General features: G+C 34.9%; 1 protein-coding gene across 3 annotated transcripts in view; it reads left to right on the top strand.

Moving 5' to 3' along the window:
* Nucleotides 1-22,971, top strand: part of LOC148950164 (uncharacterized) — a 54,233-nt gene that overhangs the window by 18,875 nt on the left and 12,387 nt on the right. The window contains exon 1 of one of the 3 annotated variants that reach the window (XM_089092190.1): nt 1,780-1,862. The exons of 1 other annotated variant lie outside the window; for it this stretch is intronic. The gene's annotated coding sequence lies outside the window, so the exon portion shown is untranslated. One more of the 3 variants, XM_089092191.1, reaches the window with a different exon arrangement.

Below are 22,971 nucleotides of genomic sequence, written 5' to 3'. Positions count from 1 at the left end.
TTTTTTCTGGTAGTAGGGGGGTGGGTGGGTCGGGGGTTATTTGGGAAGATCTTTCCATGAAGGAAGTTTTCATGGGGGTAGGGACATTGCTATGAAGGGGGCGCCGGATTTCCCAGCGTTATTTAATAAAAAGATCAGAAATTAAATAAAAAAAAAATAAGTTTTCCAACTGAAAATAAGAAGTAACATCAAAACTTAAAACGAACAGAAAATATTACGTGTATGATTGGGTTCGCCCCCTAGTCAGTACCTCGCTCTTTATGCCAAAGATTTTTTAGTACTTTCATAAGAGCTATTTATTCTAGATAACGGCCTTTGTGCTTAAGGGGTCCTTTTTAAAGAATTGGAACAAAATTCGAACTTTAGCTTAGAGAGCGAGGTATTGACTAGGGGGCAAGCCCCCTAATATACGTATTAAAAATATATGAATATAGAAGTTCGTTACGTAAGTTAATTCGTAAGTTATGTATGTTTACTACTAATAAAAATGTTCTTAAATAAAATTAAACAACTTTCGAGAAAGCCATTTAGCCAAATAAAATTAAAATTGATGTGAAAATTTTTTTTTAATTATTCGTGTATGGTGAGCAAAAACCAAAACCTGCATTAATTCAAAAACGTTCAAAAATCAAATAAAAAAACAAGTTTTTTTTAAGTGAGAGTAAGGAGCGACGGTACAACTTAAAAAGAAAAGAAATCATTACGCATATGAAAGGGGCTGTCCCCTCCTCAACACCTCGCTCTTTGCGCTAAAGTTTGACTTTCTCACAACTATTATTTTTTTAAACAATAAAAAACTTTAGCTTAAAAAGCGTGGCGTGGAGGTGGGGACAGCCCCTTTCATATACGGAATAATTTCTGTTCGTTTTAAGTTTTAACGTCGTTCCTTACTTTCAGTTAAAAAAAAAAACTTGTTTTTTTATTTAATTATAAACATGAATTAAACTTCCCCAAAAAGATAGCGATTTTGATGGAATTTCTATAAAGAAATTCAATGAAGTTCCTAAGGGCAGTATAAAAAAAACCTTGAAATTCCTCTTTTTGATGAGGTCTGAGGGGGCAAAAGCTTCCCTCATATTGCGGAGATGATTTTGGATTTTGGATAACTATGCTTAAGTTCAAAAATTAATTATGCCCAATAAGCTGTTTTTCGTGTAACATTGTTGTGCGAAAGTCAAAAAAAATTTAAAAGAGTCATTTGTGGGGAAAGGAGTCCTCCTAACATTTTGGGTAACCATGAGTACGCTATTAAAAACAAACGGAAATTAAAAATAGTTTTTTCAAATGAAAGTAAAGAACGACATTAAAACTTATAATGAACTGAAATTTTTGCGTATGATGGGAGACCCCCCCCCCCTTAACTCCCTGCTCTGTTTGCTAAAGTTTCGCTTGTTGTCCCATTTCTGTAAGAACGACTGCTCAAACACAAGGGCTGTTTAATTGGAATAAGAAGTGTTTTAAAGCACTATAAAATTTTTGCGCAAAGAGCGAGGGGTTGGTCAGGAGGTAGTCTTCCACATACCGAATAATTTCGGTTCATTCTAAACAGAGGTGTCACCCTTTACTTTCATTTGAAAAAAAAAGCTTTTTCTTTGTAATTAAATTTTATTAACGGAACGATATGTTTTTGATTTAAAGTAGTAAAAAAAATGTCTCATTTGTGCAGTGTATAGAACCAAAAAAAGGTATCAAAACCATAAATCACTTCATCAAAAACCGTAGCATCAACATTGAAAGAAAAAACAACGGTACTTCAGCAACTATAGCCAGCAGCATGATTTCATTTAAAGTTGTAGTAGCGTGAGAGACCGATTTAATTTAGTCCTAATTACGGATTACTATCGTGAATCTGGTATTCAGAGGTGAATTATTTTTTATACAGATAATTTCCAGAGTCAAACGGTACTTGGGTTAAATTCTAAAGCATGCAATTCTAATATTACAAGTAAGGAGTGCTTTTCGAGATGTAGATGCTTAAGAAAAAAACTTTATTTCGCATGATTTTTATCAATTTTACTAGATAAAATAAAAGATTTTTAAGCTGAAAATAAGAAACAAGATTAAAACTTGGGACTGACAGAAATCATTTTGTGTATGGGGGGGGGGGGGCTGTCCCTCCTCACTTCCCTGCTCTTTGCACTAAATTTTTATATTACTTTAAAAATACTTCTGATTCCGATTCAACGGCTCTGTGAAACTTGTGAAAAACTGAAACTTTTGCGTAAAGAGTGAGGGGTTGGAGAGGGGAAAGCCCCTAATATACGAAACATTTTATTTTTGTGTAAAGTTTTAATGTTGTTCCTTACTTTCAGTTGAAAAAAAATCTTTTTTTTTGTAATTTGTGATCGTTTTTCAAATCATGCCAAGGTCTAACCAAAATATGACGTGGGCTACCCTCCCCATAAACCCCCGATCTCTTGCTGTTACTTACGTTTATCGGTACTCCTATGTTATACCTACTCTTTTATACAGGTCAAACTGGAGTCGCGACATAAAATCCGTTTTGTACTGGTTAATTCAAGACACCGCTGTACAGTAATAAATGCTTAGCGTGGCGTTTAAACTGTTTTTTTTTTGGTTTAGGGGAAGAAAAAGGTACCTAGATTAGGTTAGGTTACGTATTTAATATATGCTATGCTTTACACCCCCACCTCCCTAATGTGTAAATATATAGCCTAAATTTGTTTCTAAACTATTATATATTAATCCTATTTCATTTTATTTCATTAGCATTAACCAAACTAGTAGTATATAAAAGAGATATCAATAATAGGAAATTCATTGGTAGCGCCTTGCTTTTTTAGTTTTTATCTTAAGAGTGATAATTAAAAAAAATTTTTAAAAAAAAAAAGACATAAAATTTTTTTTTTTTTTTTTTTTAATGAGAGAAAGGAGCGACATTAAAACTTAAGAGAAACAGAAATTATTCCGTATACGAAAAGGGGCTGTCCCACAAAGCCTCGCTCTTTACGCTAAAGTTTTTTATTGCTTTAAGAAATAGAGTTGTGAGAAATACTCAAACTTTAGCGTAAATATTGAGGCTTTGAGGAGGGGGCTGCCCCTTTCATATACGGAATAATTTCTGTTAGTTTTAAGTTTTAATGTCGCTCCTTACTTTCAGTTAAAATAACTTGTTTTTCTTATTTAATTACTGAACGTTTTTGAATTAATACAGGTTTTGATTTTGGCTCGCCGTACATGAATAATTGAAACGAAATTTGCATATTAATAATACTTTTTTTTGCTAAATGGCTTTCTCGAAAGTTGTTTAAATTTATTTACGAATGTTTTTATTAGTAATAATTATACGTAACTTACGAATTAACATACGTAACGAGCTTCTATATTCGTTTACTTTCATTACGTATATGAGGGGGTTCACCCACTAATAAATACCTCGCTCTTTACTCCAAAGTTCGAATTTTGTTCCAATTCTTTAGGAATGAACCCTTAATTAGAATAAATAGCTCTTATGAAAGTACTAAAAAAAAATTTAATGTAAAGAGCGAAGTATCGACTAGGCGGCGAACCCAATCATATAGTTTTGGAAAGGCACGCGTACATAATAATTTCTGTTGGTTTTAATTTTTGATGCTGCTCCTTATTTTCAACTGAAAAACTTGTTTTTTTTATTTAATTTATGACCTTCTTTAAATAATGCTGAAAAGTACAGCACGCCCTTCATAGCAATGCCTCTTCCTCCATGAAAACTTCCTCCATGTAAAGATTCTCCCATGTAACCCTCTACCCATCCCCCCCACTACCTGAAAAAATCCCCCCTGAAAACGCGTATATACTTCCCAATAACCAATACTATATGTAAACGATAAGCATAGTTCATAACTTGCAGCCCCTCTCCTGGGACCGTGGGGGAATAAGTCATCCTCAAAGACATAATTATTATATTTTTCAACCATGCTGAATAAAATGACAATCTCAATATTTTGATCGGTTGACTTTGGGGAGAAAATGAGCGTGAGAGGGGACCTAGTTGCCCTCCATTTTTTGTCGTCTAAGAATGGCACTAGAAATTTTAATTTCCGTTCGATAAGCCCTCTCGCGACATTCTAGGACCACTGGGTCGATACTATCACCCCTGGAAAAAAAAAAAAAAAAAAAAATAAACAGGCATCCGTGATCTTTGTTATGGTAAAAATACAAAATTCCACATTTTTTCAGATATGAGCTTGAAACCTCTACAGTAGAGTTTTCTGACATGCTGAATCTGATGATGTGATTTTCATTACTTTTACTTTAGGTACTATTACTTTAGGGGGTGTTTCCTCTTTCTTTCGAAAATAAGGCAAATTTTCTCAGGCACGTAACTTTTAATGGGTGAGACTAAACTTGATGTAACTTTTATATTTGAAATCAGCATAAAGCTCTGATTCTGTTCTATTGGTACCAAAATTTCAGTTTTCAGAGTTTCGGTTACTATTGAGCCGAGTCAGTCTTTACTTACTGTTCGTTACTACGAAATGTTTGAAAATGTCGCATTGTAATAATAATGTTGAACGAAAATTGAATATTAAGTCAAAATTTTTTATGTACGGTAGTTTTGTTAACTATGCTCTTAATAATAATTTTACTCCGAAATATCAAGTGGACGGAAAGGGGTATTCTTGTTCATATGGATGGAAATTTTGCAAGTCTTTTGATCTTATACGTGGCTGAAGCTATGAGCATGAGAGAACCCTATACAATAGGGTTCTCTCATGCTCAAATACAGTCTGCTCATATGCTTAACTGCATTAAAGCATTGTATATAAATAGAAAAAGAGAGATATTACCATTTAAAATCACCAAAACAAAGTTCCTGGTATTATTTGCCACTCTCACGGCCAAAACATTTACTGGCGAGGCTCATGATCCCCGCCTCGCCATTTCACGGCCAAAACATTTACTGGCGAGGCTCATGATCCCCGCCTCGCCATTTCCACCTATCTGGCGGTAGATATGCGAATATAATGCGAGTATTTTATACCAAATATCAAAAGATTGTCATGATGAAAGGGTACCCTTACCCCCCTTCCCCAGCAACAATAATAAAGATGCAGACCAAAAGCATTCCCAGAAATCAAGAGGGATTTTATTTCAATATCCACCCCCCCCCCTCCTTTCCTAAAACTTATTCAATATTTATATGAAGGTTCAATGAAATTTAGGATATTTGGCGATTAAAATTCATAGTTTGAGGCATCTACCCCCGCCCTCTAGCCTACAAAATGACCCACCACCCTTGGTTCAAAATATTTGGTATAGAATACACATCACCGTTCATAATTCTATGAAATACAAAGCAAATCATTTTAGTTAAATGTAGGTTCAAAATAAGAAGAGATGTAGCATCAAAATAAGAAAATAAATATAGAATTGAATTTAAGAAAATTTAGAATTAAAATGAAACTTTTTATCTTCATGGAAAATAATCACAATCATAGTATAACTTTTGTCTGAACTGAAGTGGAAAATTTTTATATTATTTTGGGAAAATAGAAATGATCAATAACTTATTTCATTTTCATTGAAAAAATTCAGAATCGAAGTTGAACTTTTCTCCACTTCTTTGAGAAAAATTAAAGAGGTGAAATCAATAAAGAGTTTGTTACTTACTTTCCTTTTTTTATAATTTCTTGAATTAAATTTCTACATCGTATATCTAAGTCGTGAAAACAATAAAGAGTTTGTTACTTACTTGGAATTTTCTCATAATTTCTTGAACGAAATGTCTTTTTGTTTATCCAGCAGGTGAATTAAAAAAAAAAAATTCTACTTACTTACAATTTTCTCATAACTTCTTTAATGAAATTTCTGCATTGTGTATCCAGGAGGTGTATTCAAGAAAGAGTTTGTTACTTGCTTACAATTTTTTCGTAATTTCTTAAATGAAATATCTGTATTGTGCATTCAGGAGGAGGATTCAGGAAATAGTTGTTTACTTACTTAGAATTTTGTCATAATTTCTTGAATTAAATGTCTTTTTTATTTATCCAGTAGGCGTATTCAAGAAAGAATTTGCTACTTACTTACAATTTTTGATAATTTCTTAAATGAAATTTCTGCGTTGTGTATCCATGAGGTAACTTCAAGAAAGGATTTGTTACTTACTTGGAATTTTGTCATAATTTCTTGAATGAAATGAGTTTTTTTTTGTTTATCCAATAGGCGAATTCAAGAAAGAATTTGCTACTTACTTACAATTTTTGATAATTTCTTAAATTAAGTTTCTGCATTGTGTATCCAAGAGGTGACTTCGGAAAGAGTTTGTTACTTGCTTACAATTTTTTCATGATTTATTGAATGAAATTTCCTTATTGTATATCCAAGAGTTGACTTCAAGAAAGAAATTGTTACTTACTGAGAATTTTTTCATAATTTCTTGAATTAAATTTCTACATCGTGTATCTAAGTCGTGAAAACAATAATGAGTTTGTTACTTACTTGGAATTTTGTCATAATTTCTTGAACGAAATGTCTTTTTGTTTATCCAGCAGGTGAATTCAAGAAAGAATTTGCTACTTACTTACAATTTTTTCATAATTTCTTTAATGAAATTTCTGCATTGTGTATCCACGAGGTGACTTCATGAAAGAGTTTGTTACTTGCTTACAATTTTTTTTCATAATTTCTTAAATGAAATTTCTGCATTGTGTATCCATGAGAGAGACAAAAAAACATACAAATACGTAGATTCAGACACACAAACCGAGAAAGGCATGCATTGGAATAAGCAAAAACCGAGAAAGACATGCATTGGAATAAGCAAACACCCGCCCAGACACGTGGCAAAAAGAGTGAGATAGACAAAAAAACACATACAAATACGTAGATTCAGACACACAAATCGAGAAAGACATGCATTAGAATAAGCAAACAACCATCCAGACTCGCATGCAAAAAGAGTGAGAGAGAAAAAAAACACATACAAATACGTAGAGTCATACACACAAACCGAGAAAGACATGAATTGGAAAAAGCGAACACCTGCCCAGACACACAGGCAAAAAGAGTGAGAGAGACAAAAACACATACAAATACGTAGATTCAGACACACAAACCGAGAAAGGCATGCATTGGAATAAGCAAACACCCGAACATACACACAGGCAAAAAGAGTTTGAGAGAAAAAAAAAACAAATACGTAGATTCAGACACACAAACCGAGAAAGGCATGCATTGGAGTAAGCAAACACCCGCCCAGACACACAGGCAAAAAGAGTGAGAGAGACAAAAACACATACAAATACGTAGATTCAGTCACACAAACCAAGAAAGACATGCACTGCAATAAGCAAACAACCGCCTAGAGACACAGGCATAAAGAGTAAGAGAGACAAAAATAAATATAAATACGTAGATTCAGACATAAAAACAGAGAAAGACATGCATTGGAATAAGCGAACACCCGCCCAGACTCACAGGCAAAAAGAGTGAGAGAGACAAAAACAAATACAAATACGTAGATTCAGACACACAAACCGACAAAGACATTCATTAGAATAAGCAAACACCCCCCAATACACACAGGCAAAAAGAATGTGAGAGACAAAAATACATACAAACACGTAGATTCAGACACACAAATCTAGAAAGACATTCATTGGAATAAGCAAACAACCGCCCAGACACGCAGGCAAAAAGAGTGAGAGAGACAAAAAACACATGCAAATACGTAGATTCAGACACAAAAACTGAGAAAGACATGCATTGGAATAAGCAAATACCCACCCAGACACACAGGCAAAAAGATTGAGAGAGACAAAAACACATACAAATACGTAGATTCAGACACGCAAACCGAGGAAGACATGCATTGGAATAAGTAAACACCTGCCCAAAAACAAAAGCAAAAAGAGTGAGAGAGACAAAAACACATACAAATACGTAGATTCAGACACACGAACCGAGAAAGACATGCATTTGGAATAAGTAAACACCCGCCCAGAAACACAGGCAAAAAGAGTGAGAGATACAAAAACACATGCAAATACGTAGATTCAGACACACAAACCGATACCAATACTTAGATTCAGACTACAACCCAACAATGACAAGCATTGGGACTAGCAAACACCCGCCCTGACTTAGAGTGGTCAGACACACAGTCATAGTGAGAGAGATATCCAAAAAGTTGGGTTGATCTAGGTTCGCTTAGAGCGGCGCGCAATACGTAGATTCAGACACAAAAACTGAGAAAGACATGCATTGGAATAGGCAAACACCCGCCCAGACACACAGGCAAAAAGAGTGAGGGAGAAAAAAACACATACAAATACTTAGAGTGCTGCGCCACTCTAAGACACTCGGTTTTTGTGTCTGAATCTACGTATTTCGTGCCACTGTAAGTGAACCTAGATCAACCCAACTTTTTGGATATCTCTCTCGCTATGACTGTGTGTCTGACCACTCTAAGCCAGGGCGCTTGTTTGCTAGTCTTAATGCTTGTCATTGTTGGGTTGTAGTCTGAATCTAAGTATTGGTATCGGTTTGTGTGTCTGAATCTACGTATTTGTATGTGCTTTTGTATCTCTCACTCTTTTTGCCTGTGTTTCTGGGTGGGTGTTTACTTATTCCAAATGCATGTCTTTCTCGGTTTGTGTGTCTGAATCTACGTATTTGTATGTGTTTTTGTCTCTCTCACTCTTTTTGCTTGTGTTTCGGGGCGGATGTTTACTTATTCCAATGCATGTCTTCCTCGGTTTGTGTGTCTGAATCTACGTATTTGTATGTGTTTTGTCTCTCTCACTCTTTTTGCCTGTGAGTCGGGGTGGGTGTTTGCTTATTCCAATGCATGCCTTTCTCGGTTTGTGTGTCTGAATCTACGTATTTGTATGTGTTTTTTTCTCTCACACTCTTTTTGCCTGTGTGTATGTTCGGGTGTTTGCTTATTCAAATGCATGTCTTTCTAGGTTTTTTTGTCTGAATCTACATATTTGTATGTGTTTTTGTCTCTCTCACTCTTTTTGCCTGTGAGTCTGGGCGGGTGTTCGCTTATTCAAGTGAATGTCTTTCTCGGTTTGTGTGTCTGAATCTAAGTATTTGTATGTGTTTTTGTCTCTCTCGTGTGAGTCTGGGTGGGTGTTTGCTTATTCCAATGCATAACTTCCTCGGTTTGTGTGTCTGAATCTACGTATTTGTATGTGTTTTTTTGTCTATCTCACTCTTTTTGCCACATGTCTAGGCGGGTGTTTGCTTATTCCAATGCATATCTTTTTCGGTATTTGTGTCTGAATCTACGTATTCGTATGTGTTTTTTGTCTCTCTCACTCTTTTTGCCTGTTTGTCTGGGTGGGTGTTTGCTTATTCCAATGCATGTCTTTCTCGGTTTGCGTGTCTGATTTTACGTATTTATATGTTTTTTTGTATCTCTCACTCTTTTTGCCTGTGTGTCTGGGCGCGTGTTTGCTTATTCAAAATGCATGTCTTTCTCGGTTTGTGTGTCTGAATCTACGTATTTGTATGGGTTTTTGTTTCTCTCACTCATTTTGGCTGTGATTCCTCGGTTTGTATTTCTGCATCTGAGTATTTGTATGTTCTTTGGACTCTCTCACTCTTTTTGCCTGTGTTTCTGGGCGGGTGTTTGCTTATTTAGATACATGTCTTTCTCGGTTTGTGTGTTTGAATCTACGTTTTTGTATGTGTTTTTGTCCTTCTCACTCTTTTTGCCCGTGTGTCTGGGCGGGTGTTTTCTTATTCAAATGCATGTCTTTCTCGGTTTGTTTTGTCTGAATCTACGTATTTGTATGTGCTTTTGTCTCTCTAACTCTTTATGCCTCTGTGTCTGGGCGGGTCATTGCTTATTCCAAACTTCAAGAAAGAGTTTGTTACTTACTTAGAATTTTGTCGTAATTTCTTGAATGAAATGTGTTTTTTATTTACCCAGGTGGCGAATTCAAGAAAGAATTTGCTACTTACTTACAATTTTTTGATAATTTCTTAAATGAAATTTCTGCATTGTGTAGCCATGAGGTAACTTCAAGAAAGAGTTTGTTGCTTACTTAGAATTTGGGGTTTGAGAGACTCAGTTGCCTGATTCCTTCTGGTTTTTCTTTACTTGGTGGTCATTTGTTGTATCTTTTAAAAGATACAAAAACTACTTATTTAACACAAAAATTTCGTTTTTAATGAGCACTAAGTAAAGAACAATCATACGGAATCCGGTAACTGAGTCTCTCAATCCCCGTAAAGCTCTTTTAAAAGATACAAAAACTACTTATTTAACACAAAAATTTATTTTTTAATGAGCACTAATTAAAGAAAAACCACACGGAATTGGGCAACTGAGTCTCTCAAACCCCTTAAAGCTCTTTTAAAAGATACAAAAACTACTGATTTAACAAAAAAATTTCGTTTTTAATGAGCACTAAGTAAAGAACAATCATACGGAATCCGGCAACTGAGTCTCTCAATCCCCGTAAAGCTCTTTTAAAAGATACAAAAACTACTTATTTAACAAAAAAAATTTCGTTTTTAATGAACACTAATTAAAGAAAAACCACACGGAATTAGGCAACTGAGTCTCTCACACCCCTTAAAGCTCTTTTAAAAGATACAAAAACTACTGATTTAATACAAAAATTTCGTTTTTAATGAGCACTAAGTAAAGAACAATCACACGGAATTAGGCAACTGAGTCTCTCAAACCCCTTAAAGCTCTTTTAAAAGATACAAAAACTACTGATTTAACACAAAAATTTCGTTTTTAATTAGCACTAAGTAAAGAACAATCACACGGAATCCGGCAACTGAGTCTCTCAATACCCGTAAAGCTATTTTAAAATATACAAAAACTACTTATTTAACACAAAAAATTTCGTTTTTAATGAGCACTAAGTAAAGAAAAACCACACGGAATTAGGCAACTGAGTCTCTCAAACCCCTTAAAGCTCTTTTAAAAGATACAAAAACTACTGATTTAACACAATAATTTCGTTTTTAATGAGCACTAAGTAAAGAACAACCACACGGAATTAGGCAACTGAGTCTCTCAAACCCCGTAAAGCTCTTTTAAAAAAATACAAAAACTACTTATTTAACACAAAAATTTCGTTTTTAATGAGCACTAAGTAAAGAAAAACCACACGGAATTAGGCAAGTGAGTCTCTCAAACCCCTTAAAGCTCTTTTAAAAGATACAAAAACTACTTATTTAACACAAAAATTTCGTTTTTAATGAGTACTAAGTAAAGAACAACAACACGGAATTAGGCACCTGAGTCTCTCAATCCCCGTAAAGCTATTTTAAAATATACAAAAACTACTGATTTAAAACAAAATTTCGTTTTTAATGAGTACTAATTAAAGAAAAACCACACGGAATTGGGCAACTGAGTCTCTCAAACCCCTTAAAGCTCTTTTAAAAAGATACAAAAACTACTTATTTAACACAAAAATTTCGTTTTTAATGAGAACTAAGTAAAGAAAAATCACACGGAATCAGGCAACTGAGTCTATCAATCCCCTTAAAGCTATTTTAAAAGATACAAAAACTACTTATTTAACACAAAATTTCGTTTTTAATGAGCACTAAGTAAAGAAAAACCACACGGAATCAGGTAACTGAGTCTCTCAAACCCCTTAAAGCTCTTTTAAAAAGATACAAAAAATACTTATTTAACACAAAATTTCTTTTTTAATGAGCACTAAGTAAAGAAAAAACACACGGAATTAGTCAACTGAGTCTCTCAAACCCCTTAAAGCTCTTTTAAAAGATACATAAACTACTTATTTAACACAAAAATTTTGTTTTTAATGAGCACTAAGTAAAGAACAAACACACGGAATCCGGCAACTGAGTCTCTCAATCCCCGTAAAGCTCTTTTAAAAGATACAAAAACTACTGATTTAACACAAAATTTTCGTTTTTAATGAGCACTAAGTAAAGAAAAACCACACGGAATTAGGCAACTGAGTCTCTCAAACCCCTTAAAGCTCTTTTAAAAGATATAAAAACTACTGATTTAACACAAAAATTTCGTTTTTAATGAGCACTAAGTAAAGAAAAAAACTACTTATTTAACACAAAATTTCGTTTTTAATGAGCACTAAGTAAAGAAAAACCACACGGAATGAGGCAACTGAGTCTCTCAAACCCCTTAAAGATCTTTTAAAAAGATAAAAAAACTACTTATTTAACACAAAATTTCGTGTTTAATGAGCACTAATTAAAGAAAAACCACAAGGAATTAGTTAACTGAGTCTCTCAAACCCCGTAAAGCTCTTTTAAAAAGATACAAAATGTACTTATTTAACACAAAATTTCGATTTTAAATAGAACTAAGTAAAGAACACTTACCCAGACTCCGGAAACTGAGTCTCTCAATCCCCTTAAAGCTCTTTTAAAAAGATATAAAAACTACTTAGTTAAAACAAAAATTTCGTTTTTATTGAGCACTAAGTAAAGGAAAACCATACGGAATTAGGCAACTGAATCTCTCAAACCCCTTAAAGCTCTTTTAAAAGATACAAAAACTACTGATTTAACACAAAAATTTCGTTTTTAATGAGCACTAAGTAAAGAAAAACCACACGGAATTAGGCAACTGAGTCTCTCAAACCCCTTAAAGCTCTTTTAAAAGATACATAAACTACTGATTTAACACAAAAATTTCGTTTTTAATGAGCACTAAGTAAAGAACAATCATACGGAATCCGGCAACTGAGTCCTCTCAATCCCCGTAAAGCTCTTTTAAAAGATACAAAAACTACTTATTTAACACACAAATTTCGTTTTTAATGAGCACTAAGTAAAGAAAAACCACACGGAATCAGGCAACTGAGTCTCTCAAACCCCTTAAAGCTCTTTTAAAAGATACAAAAACTGCTGATTTAACACAAAAATTTCGTTTTTAATGAGCACTAATTAAAGAAAAACCACACGGAATTAGGCAACTGAGTCTCTCAAACCCTGTAAAGCTCTTTTAAAAGATACAAAAACTACTTATTTAACACAAAATTTCGTTTTTAATGAGCACTAAGTAAAGAACAACCACACGGAATCCGGCAACTGAGTCTCTCAATCCCCGTAAAGCTCTTTTAAAAAGATACAAAAACTACTTATTTAACACAAAATTTCGTTTTTAATGAGCACTAAGTAAAGAAAAACCACACGGAATTAGGCAACTGAGTCTCTCAAACCCCTTAAAGCTCTTTTAAAAGATATATAAACTACTTATTTAACACAAAAATTTCGTTTTTAATGAGCACTAAGTAAAGAAAAACCACACGGAGTCAGGCAACTGAGTCTCTCAAACCCCTTAAAGCTCTTTTAAAAGTTACAAAAACTACTTATTTAACACAAAATACAGGCAAGCAAATAACATGGGAATTCCTATACACGCAAGCAAATAACTGAGTTATTTTTACGTCACAATTTTCAACTTAAAACCATTCTAATTATAGCATCCCATTTCTCATTCTTTAATTACCTGTGAGGCATTCTTAACCATCGCAATACCTTTACGCAAATACCTTTTCGCAAAAAAATCGCAAATCTCGTAAACTAAAGAAGTAATTATAACTGAGTTATTTTTACGTTTCCAATTACTAATTACCCCTTTTTTGCAAATGCTAAACAGCTATTCCTTTTATTCAAATCCTAATCACCAATCAAGTTATGCTCGTTCCTCTTGGCAAAGAGTGCAATGCCCCTGTAGAATAGGACTACCTACCAGAAAGCAAATTACATGGAAATTGCTATACGTCTCGGCAAAGTATAAGTTAACATACTACTGGTTTGAGGGTGGATACTAGGGTAATCGGGGGCGCTGATGACGAATATTGGGGTGCACAAGTTCGCACGCGTTTAGAACACGGTCATTTAGCCTATAAAGTCAAATTTTGCCTATAACGACGTCATACCGTTCTTGATTTTTTTACACGGTACAATAAACTGAAAACTTTATAAACTTGGCATATTCTAAATTCTAAGAACAAGTAATTTTTCCCCACAACCTTTATTTGTTTAGTTAACTCTCATTTAACTTTGAAAACAAGGTTTTTAATATACTTTTTCTGATTTTTTTGGTTTTTCTTAAATTTTTTCCTACATAAGTATATTTTTTATGCTTTATTTGAATTCTGCCTCTTTCCAAAGAATTTTTAATTCTTGAGCAACTATTTATTTTTCCCAAATAACGTCATAGCTTTCAGAAATTAGCCTACAATGACCACGTTTTATTTTAATTTTTTTTTTAGCTATTAAAAAAAAATGAAAACGAATCAAACTGCACATAATTCGAACCGTCAGAATGTCTTTTACACGTTGTTAATAAAAACAAAGTCGAGACTTGAATCTGCAAGAATATATAAGTGTTTGAACAAGAAAATTTGCCCCTCCCAAAAAGAAAATTTTCTGAATAGTGGCGATTTACTCGAAATATTTTCAACATAACCTATAATTTCTATCTCACCAAACGATAGACGGCTCTGTTCTGAATCAAATCATATATTTACATTCTATACAACTAATATTTTTAACCAGGAAAAAAACAAAAACAGATGCCTCGTTCTGCGATCGCATGCACGAATTTGGTTTCCACAGCAATAAAAAAAAAGCCCAACATCTTACATATCGGGTTTTAGTTGTATAAAGTACTTAGCCATAAAAGGCTAATTTCTTCTTTATAAGCCAAAATCGTCAAGTTCTACATTAGTGCGAGCATGTGCACCTCGATATTCGTTTTAAGCACCTTAGATTACCCCGGAATCCATACTCAAACCAACTGCGGCTTATGTGAGCCACCCCCTCCCTTTTTTGAACGATAGCAAGCCTTGGATCACTGACTATTGCATAAAGTACTGAAAACTACGACATAAAAGGAAATGATTTAGGATATTTATCTGATCTAGCTAAAGGTGAGGATTCCGGAAACAAAGATTTTAAGGGGTGTCAGTTGTCTTGCGTGAGGTACACCATGTTGGTACAACTAGTTCTGAAGCATGTAAACAGATAGGAGATGCTTTGAACAGCATTGCTCCGATTTTTTCAAAGTACACCGAGTCTAGATCTACCATAAGGAATCCTAGCCTCTAGATCAACTATTTAGATCTTATCCGTACCGGAAACAACTATCTTTATGCTGAAAGAGCTGCGGACAGGGGATCACACTTAAACGCCACAAAAGAGATGATTCCGATTTTCTTCGCATCTGAAAACCATAAATACGTCGCAGCTGCCCTTAACTACCTAGCAGAAATGCTACGCCTGCCTGAAAAAGCGCCAGAAGTTCAAAGAGAGTTTGAAGACAACCAAGCCGTTTAGCAGCATTGCATACGATCTGGCTTTAGAGTCGACCGTGAATCTGGACATCAAAGGTCATTGGGGAGTTTCCGGTATCGTTGGTGTGACAACGAATGAAAATGCCAGGGATCGATATCTGGCTATTTTCCCCTTTCTCACAGCAGTCACCAGAATGCTGAAAGCCAACCTGAATATGGAAGACGAGGCAATGAAGCATCATTAAGATACCACTGCGTTTACGAATCTGACAATAAAAGACAAAAATCGGGCTATGGACTTTGTAGAGTTGCTCGGAAACCCATTCAAGACCCCCGGTCCTCAAAGGTTCTCTGGGCTCTCAAAGGGCCCCCCGGCGCCCCCAATGGCTCCTGAGTCCCCCATTATAATACTTTTTAAGGCTTTATTATATCTTTTCAGAACAAATTATTATTTTAGGGAATTATTTCGGCGAAACAGTTAGAGACATTCTAAAAGATAATTTAAAAGATGATTTTTGAAGAGGACTTGAGGGTGAAACTCTGTGGTCGTTATAAAACACAAGTTCCATTTGAACAATGTTGTGAGGTCCCTTACCACAACCCCAAAGGGCTCCGACCCCCCCACCCCAACCCCGAAGGAAACCTCCGGTCCTCAAAGGTTCTCTGGGCTCCCAAAGGGCCCCCCGGCGCCCCAAAGGCTCCAGAGTCCCCCATTATAATACTTTTTAAGGCTTTATTATATCTTTTCAGAACAAATTATTATTTTAGGGAATTATTTCGGTGAAACAGTTAGAGACATTTTAAAAGATGATTTTAGAAGAGGAGTTGAGGGTGTGAAACTCTGTGGTCGTTATAATACACAAGTTCCATTTGAACAGTGTTGTGAGGTCCCTTACCACAACCCCAAAGGGCTCCGATCCCCCCACCCCAACCCCGAAGGAAACCCCCGATCCTCAAAGGTTCTCTGGGCTCCCAAAGAGCCCCTGGCACCCCAATGGCTCATGAGTCCCCCATTATAATACCTTTTAAGGCTTTATTATATCTTTTCAGAACAAATTATTATTTTAGGGAATTATTTCGGTGAAACAGTTAGAGACATTTTAAAAGATGATTTTAGAAGAGGACTTGAGGCTGAAACTCTGTGGTCGTTATAATACACAAGTTCCATTTGAACAGTGTTGTGAGGTCCCTTACCACAACCCCAAAGGGCTCCGATCCCCCCCCCCACCCCAACCCCCAAGGAACCCCCCCGTCCGCAAACGTTCTCTGGGCTCCCAAAGGGCCCCCGGCGCCCCAAAGGCTCCTGAGTCCCCCATTATAATACTTTTTAAGGCTTTATTATATCTTTTCAGAACAAATTATTATTTTAGGGATTTATTTCGGTGAAACAGTTAGAGACATTTTAAAAGATGATTTAAAAGATGATTTCAGAAGAGGACTTGAGGGTGAAACTCTGTGGTCATTATAATAAACAAGTTCCATTTGAACAGTGTTGTGAGGTCCATTACCACAACCCCAAAGAGCTCCAATCCTCCCAGCCCAACCCCCAAGGAAACCCCCCGTCCTCAAAGGGTCTCGGGGCTCCCAAAGGGCCCCTGGTGCCCCAATGGCTCCTGAGTCCCCCATCATAATACCTTTTAAGGCTTTATTATATATTTTCAGAACAAATTATTATTTTAGGGAATTATTTCGGTGAAACAGTTAGAGACATTTTAAAAGATGATTTAAAAGATGATTTTAGAAGAGGATTTGAGGGTGAAACTCGGTGCTCGCTATAATACACAAGTTCCATTTGAACAGTGTTGTGAGGTCCCCTAGCACAACCCCAAAGGGCTCCGATCCCCCCACCTCAACCCCGAAGGAAACCCCCGGTCCTCAAAGGTTCTCTGGGCTCCCAAAGGGCCCCCGGCGCAACCAATGGCTCCTGAGTCCCCCATTATAATAATTTTTAAGGCTTTATTATATCTTTTCAGAACAAATTATTATTTTAGGGAATTATTTCGGTGAAACAGTTAGAGATATTTTAAAAGATGATTTAATAGATGATTTTAGAATAGGATTTGAGGGTGAAACTCGGTGGTCGTTATAATACACAAGTTCGATTTGAACAGTGTTGTGAGGTCCCCAACCACAACACCAAAGGGTTCCGATCCCCCCCACCCCCACCCCAAAGGAAGCCCCCCGGTCAGCAAAGGTTCTCTGGGCTCCCAAAAGATCCCCGGCGCCCCAATGTCTCCTGAGCCCCCATTATAATAATTTTTAAGGCTTTATTATATCTTTTCAGAACAAATTATTATTTTAGGGAATTATTTCGGTGAAACAGTTAGAGACATTTTAAAAGATGATTTAAAAGATGATTTTAGAAGAGGATTTGAGGGTGAAACTCGGTGGTCGCTATAATACACAAGTTTCATTTGAACAGTGTTGTGAGGTCCCCTACCACAACCCCAAAGGGCTCCGATCCCCCCCTCCCCACCCCAACCCCGAAGGAAGCCACCGGTCCTCAAAGGTCCTCCAAGCTCCCAAATCAACTGAAAGTAAGGAGCAACATCAAAACTTAAAAACGGACAGAAAATAGATTTTTACGTGAAAACAACTTCAACAGTGCCCAGCCCCCCCGCGATCAGAAATTAAATTATAAAAAAGTTTCTTCAACTGAAAGTAAGGAGCAACATCATAACTTAAAAACGGACAGAGAATAGATTTTTACACGAAAACAACTTCAACAGTGCCCAACCCCCACCGCGATCAGAAATTAAATTATAAAAAAAAGTTTCTTCAACTGAAAGTAAGGAGCAACATCAAAACATAAAAACGGACAGAAAATAGAGGCTGTGTGTTTTTTTCTGAACTTTCTGTGGGAGGAGAGGGTAACTATTTAGTTTAAGAAATTAGTTTACGAGTAGAAAAATGCTTCACTACAGATAAGGCTATTGTGTTGTTTTTTTTTCTGAACTTTCTGACGGAGGAGGATGGGGTAACTATTTAGTTTAAGAAATTGGTTTACGAGTAGTAAAATGCTTCACGTTTTTTTGCGTGAAAACAACTTTAACCGTGCCAATCTCTCCGCGATCAGAAATTAAATTATAAAAAAAAAGTTTATTCAATTGAAAGTAAGGAGCAACATCAAAACTTAAAAATGGACAGAAAATAGATTTTTATGTGAAAACAACTTCAACCGTGCCCAACCCCCCGCGATCAGAAATTAAATTATAAAAAAGTTTCTTCACCTTTTGAATACACAATACCGAAATTTCATTCAACTTTCATCTAAGAAAGTTATGGAAAATACAATTCTCTAGTTCAAATGTGAAACTTATGTCCAGTTTTGGATACTCATAATAATGAGGACTGATGATTCTAATTCAAAATTTTTTCTCATAAAAACTTACTTTTTTTAAACTTCGAAATCATTCAACTTTATTTTTTTATTTTATTATTTTTTTTGTATGTATCTTAAAATGACAAAATATGCTTACGGTTCTAACAATTGTACTCTATGATTTCTCAGAGACACGATGCGGTTTTCCCACTGGTACTCTATTGCCAGTTATCGACACTACCTAGTTTATTGCAAGCATTAAATCAGTATTTTTTACGCAGTGGAACGATAAACACATAAGTCATATCTTTAAAAAAAAAGTGAAGATGGAGCATTTTAATAAAGTGTGTTCACATGAAAATGTTATTGTAGCATTGAATGCCGACAAGGAGAAGTATTTAAACTATGAAACAAATACAAGCGGTAGCACTATTGGAAATGTATGCATGCATTGTCATGACAGTAAGGAATTAAATTTCTTTGGAATACCGAAAAGATTCCATTGTACAAATGGTGGATATGCGAGATTGAGATCTCCGGAGATAATTGCACTCAAAGAGAATGCCAACATAAAGATAATCATTGATGATAGAGGACAACTCCTTTCTACTGTTGCAGGTAACACATTACCAACTGATACTTCCAATCGTCATCTTTTAGGTATTAGCATTCAACGGAAGGTCAATAAAAGAAAGGCCTACTCTTCTACGAATATCTTAAACCATATCTTGGCTACGTGCCGAAACTGTTACCTGTGTAAAAATAATGTAGTAATAGACAGTGAAATTGCCAGAAAAATTAAAAGGGCATTGTCAGAAAATATCACTATGGAATATCAAGATGAATTGATGAAAAACAAAGTGCCAGAAAACGTTACCACCATTAATCAAACAGTCGATGAATCAAATAATAGCAAAGATGAAACGTATATTGAACCTGTCGGTGACACACCAGTAAATATTGTGTATGACTCAAAATGGAATAATGATTATTCTACCGATTACGAGTTAAGAGAAGACAATAGCTACAATATCAAGAGAGAACATGGTAAACTATTTTATGGAACAGATTCAAAATGTCCAAAGTTGATCATTGATATTAATAATGTATCTTAATATTTTTTTGTATTAATATTCAACCTGGCATTATTTCATTAAAAGTATATTATGCAATACATTGTTATGTTTTCATTATTTTTAGAGTCAGCTAGCACATCAAACGTTTAGACTGTCTATTAAAACATTGGAGATGTATTAAAAGGAATTCGCATACATCTATTGACAGACACATGGGATAACATTGTTCTATAAACGGTTCATAATAAAAAAAATAGTTTGGGACAAGAAAAAAAAAACCTAAAATAGTGTCGTGAAGTCATTTTCAACACTCAGAGCAGTATGCGTGTAAATTTGTGTGTGTAAGGTTTGTGGGTGTGTAAGTCTTTGTGTTTGTGTAAGTTTTTGTGTGTGTAAGTTTGTGTGTGTGTGTGTGTGTGTAAGTTTTTGTGTGTGTGTGTAAGTTTCTGTGTGTGTGTGTATGGTTTTTGACCATAAACTCTAGTTTCCTATAATAAAATTATGGAAAATACAATTCTATAGTTCAAATGTGAAACTTAGTTCCATTCTCTGGTTCAAATGTAGAAAAACCCGTGTGGGTGAGTTGAAATAAAAATTTTTGAACAAGAAATAACTGAAAAGTGTTTTGGGGGAGATGGCTTGATTGGTAAAAGGATGTATTAGCGAAGTTATAGTGGAGGGCGACAAAGTCTTTAAAGTCAAGGCTGTAAGAAAAAAAAATTCTGGATATTTTTGTAAGTTTGTAGTTTACGCTCTAATATCTTATTAGTAACGGTTCTATTTGAATTTTATCCAAGTTGATCAATCAAATGTGAAACTTAGGTCCATTCTCTGGTTCAAGTGTAGAAAAACACCTGTGGGTGAGTTGAAATAAAAAAATTTTTAACAAGAAATGACTGAAAAGTGTTTTGGAGGAGATGGCTTGATTGACAGAAGGATGTATTAGCGAAGTTATAGTGGAGGGCGACAATGTCTTCAAAGTCAAGGCTATAAGAAAAAAAAACTTCCGAATATTTTTGTCGGTTTGTAGTTTATGCACTAATATCAATATCAGTAATGATTCTATTTGAACTTTCTCCAAGTTGATCAAATTGGTCTCTAAATGGTTCATGATAAAAAAAATACTTTGGGAAAAGGAAAAAAAAAATAAAATAATGTCATGAAATCATTTTCAACACTCAGAGAAGTTTTTTTTTGTGTGTAATTTTTTTTGGGTGTATGTTTTATTTGTGTGTGTATATGTGTTAGTTTTTTTTGTGTGTGTAAGTTTTTTTTGTGTGTGTAATTTTTTTTTTGTGTGTGTGTGAGTTTTTATGTGTGTGTAAGTTTTTTTGTTTGTGTGTGTTTAAGTTTTTTTTTTTGTGTGTGGGTAAGTTTTTATGTGTGTGTAAGTTTTTGTGTGCGTGTAAATTTTTGTTTGTGTGTAAGTTTTTGTGGGTGTGTAAGTTTTTGTGTTTGTGTAAGTTTTTGTGTGTCTGTGTAAGTTTTTGTGTGTCTGTGTGTGTGCGTAAGTTTTTATGTGTGTGTGTAAGTTTCTGTGTGTGTGTGTGAGTTTTTGCGTGTGTGTATTCAAAATATTTTTGGTTTATCGACCTAGTGGTACCAAAATATCCTAAGAGGGCTCATTTGACTGGAAATTAAAAGTTCTAGTGCCATTTTTAAGCGACCAAAAAGATTGGATGGTATCTACGCCACCTCTCATGCCTCTTTTTTCCGTAATCGAGCAGACAAAATTTGACAAGACACACAAACAGAGTCATAGTTAGAGAGATATCCAAAAAGTTGGGTTGATCTAGGTTCACTTAGAGTGGCGCGCCACTCTAAGTGTACCTAGATCAACCCAACTTTTTGGATATCTCTCTAACTATGACTCTGTTTGTGTGTCTTGTCAAATTTTGTCTGCTCGATTACGGAAAAAAGAGGCATGAGAGGTGGCGTAGTTACCATCCAATCTTTTTGGTCACTTAAAAATGGCACTAGAACTTTTAATTTCCAGTCAAATGAGCCCTCTTAGGATATTTTGGTACCACTAGGTCGATAGACCAAAAATATTTTGAATACACACACGCAAAAACTCACACACACACACACACAGAAACTTACACACACATAAAAACTTACACACACACACACACACACAAAAACTTACACACACACACAAAAACTTACACAAACACAAAAACTTACACACACACAAAAACTTACACACAAACAAAAATTTACACGCACACAAAAACTTACACACACAAAAAAACTTACACACACACAAAAAAACTAACAAACACACACAAAAAAAAAATTACACACACACACAAAAAATAAAACTTACACACACATACAAAATAACACACACAAAAAAAAAAAAATTACACAAAACAAAAAAACTTACACACACGCACACACAACTTACACATACACACACAAAAACTTACACACAAAAAAAAAAAAATCTCTGAGTGTTGAAAGTGATTTCATGACAATATTTTAGTTTTTTTTTCTTGTCCCAAACTATTTTTTTATCATGAACCATTTAGAGACCAATTTGATCAACTTGGAGAAAGTTCAAATAGAATCATTACTGATATTGATATTAGTACGTAAACTACAAACCGACAAAAATATTCGGAACTTTTTTTTCTTATAGCCTTGACTTTGAAGACATTGTCGCTCTCCACTATAACTTCGCTAATACATCCTTCTGTCAATCAAGCCATCTCCTCCAAAACACTTTTCAGTCATTTCTTGTTAAAACAAATTTTATTTCAACTCACTCACATGGGTTTTTTTACATTTGAACCAGAGAATGGACCTAAGTTTCACATTTGATTGATCAACTTGGAGAAAGTTCAAATAGAATCGTTACTGATATGATATTAGTGCGTAAACTACAAACTTACAAAAATATCCAGCACTTTTTTTTTCTTATAGCCTTGACTTTGAAGACTTTGTCGCCCTCCACTATAACTTTGCTAATACATCCTTTTGCCAATCAAGCCATCTCCCCCAAAACACTTTTCAGTCATTTCTTGTTCAAAATTTTTTATTTCAACTCACCCACACGGGTTTTTCTACATTTGAACCAGAGAATGGACCTAAGTTTCACATTTTAACGATAGAATTGTATTTTCAATAATTTTCTTATAGTAAACTAGAATTTATTGTCAAAAATCATACACACACACAGAAACTTACACACACACACACAAATTTACACTCACACACACACACAAACAAAAACACTTACACAAACACAAAGACTAACACACACACAAAAACTTACACACACACACACAAATTTACACGCACACAGCTCTGAGTGTTGAAAATGATTTCACGACATTATTTTAGGTTTTTT

This window comes from Artemia sp. Qi Xiang Cuo, chromosome 7, assembly GCF_049724085.1.
Source record: "Artemia sp. Qi Xiang Cuo chromosome 7, ASM4972408v1, whole genome shotgun sequence".
NCBI lineage: Eukaryota > Metazoa > Arthropoda > Branchiopoda > Anostraca > Artemiidae > Artemia > Artemia sp. Qi Xiang Cuo.
This window is presented reverse-complemented; position numbering and strand designations above follow the sequence as displayed.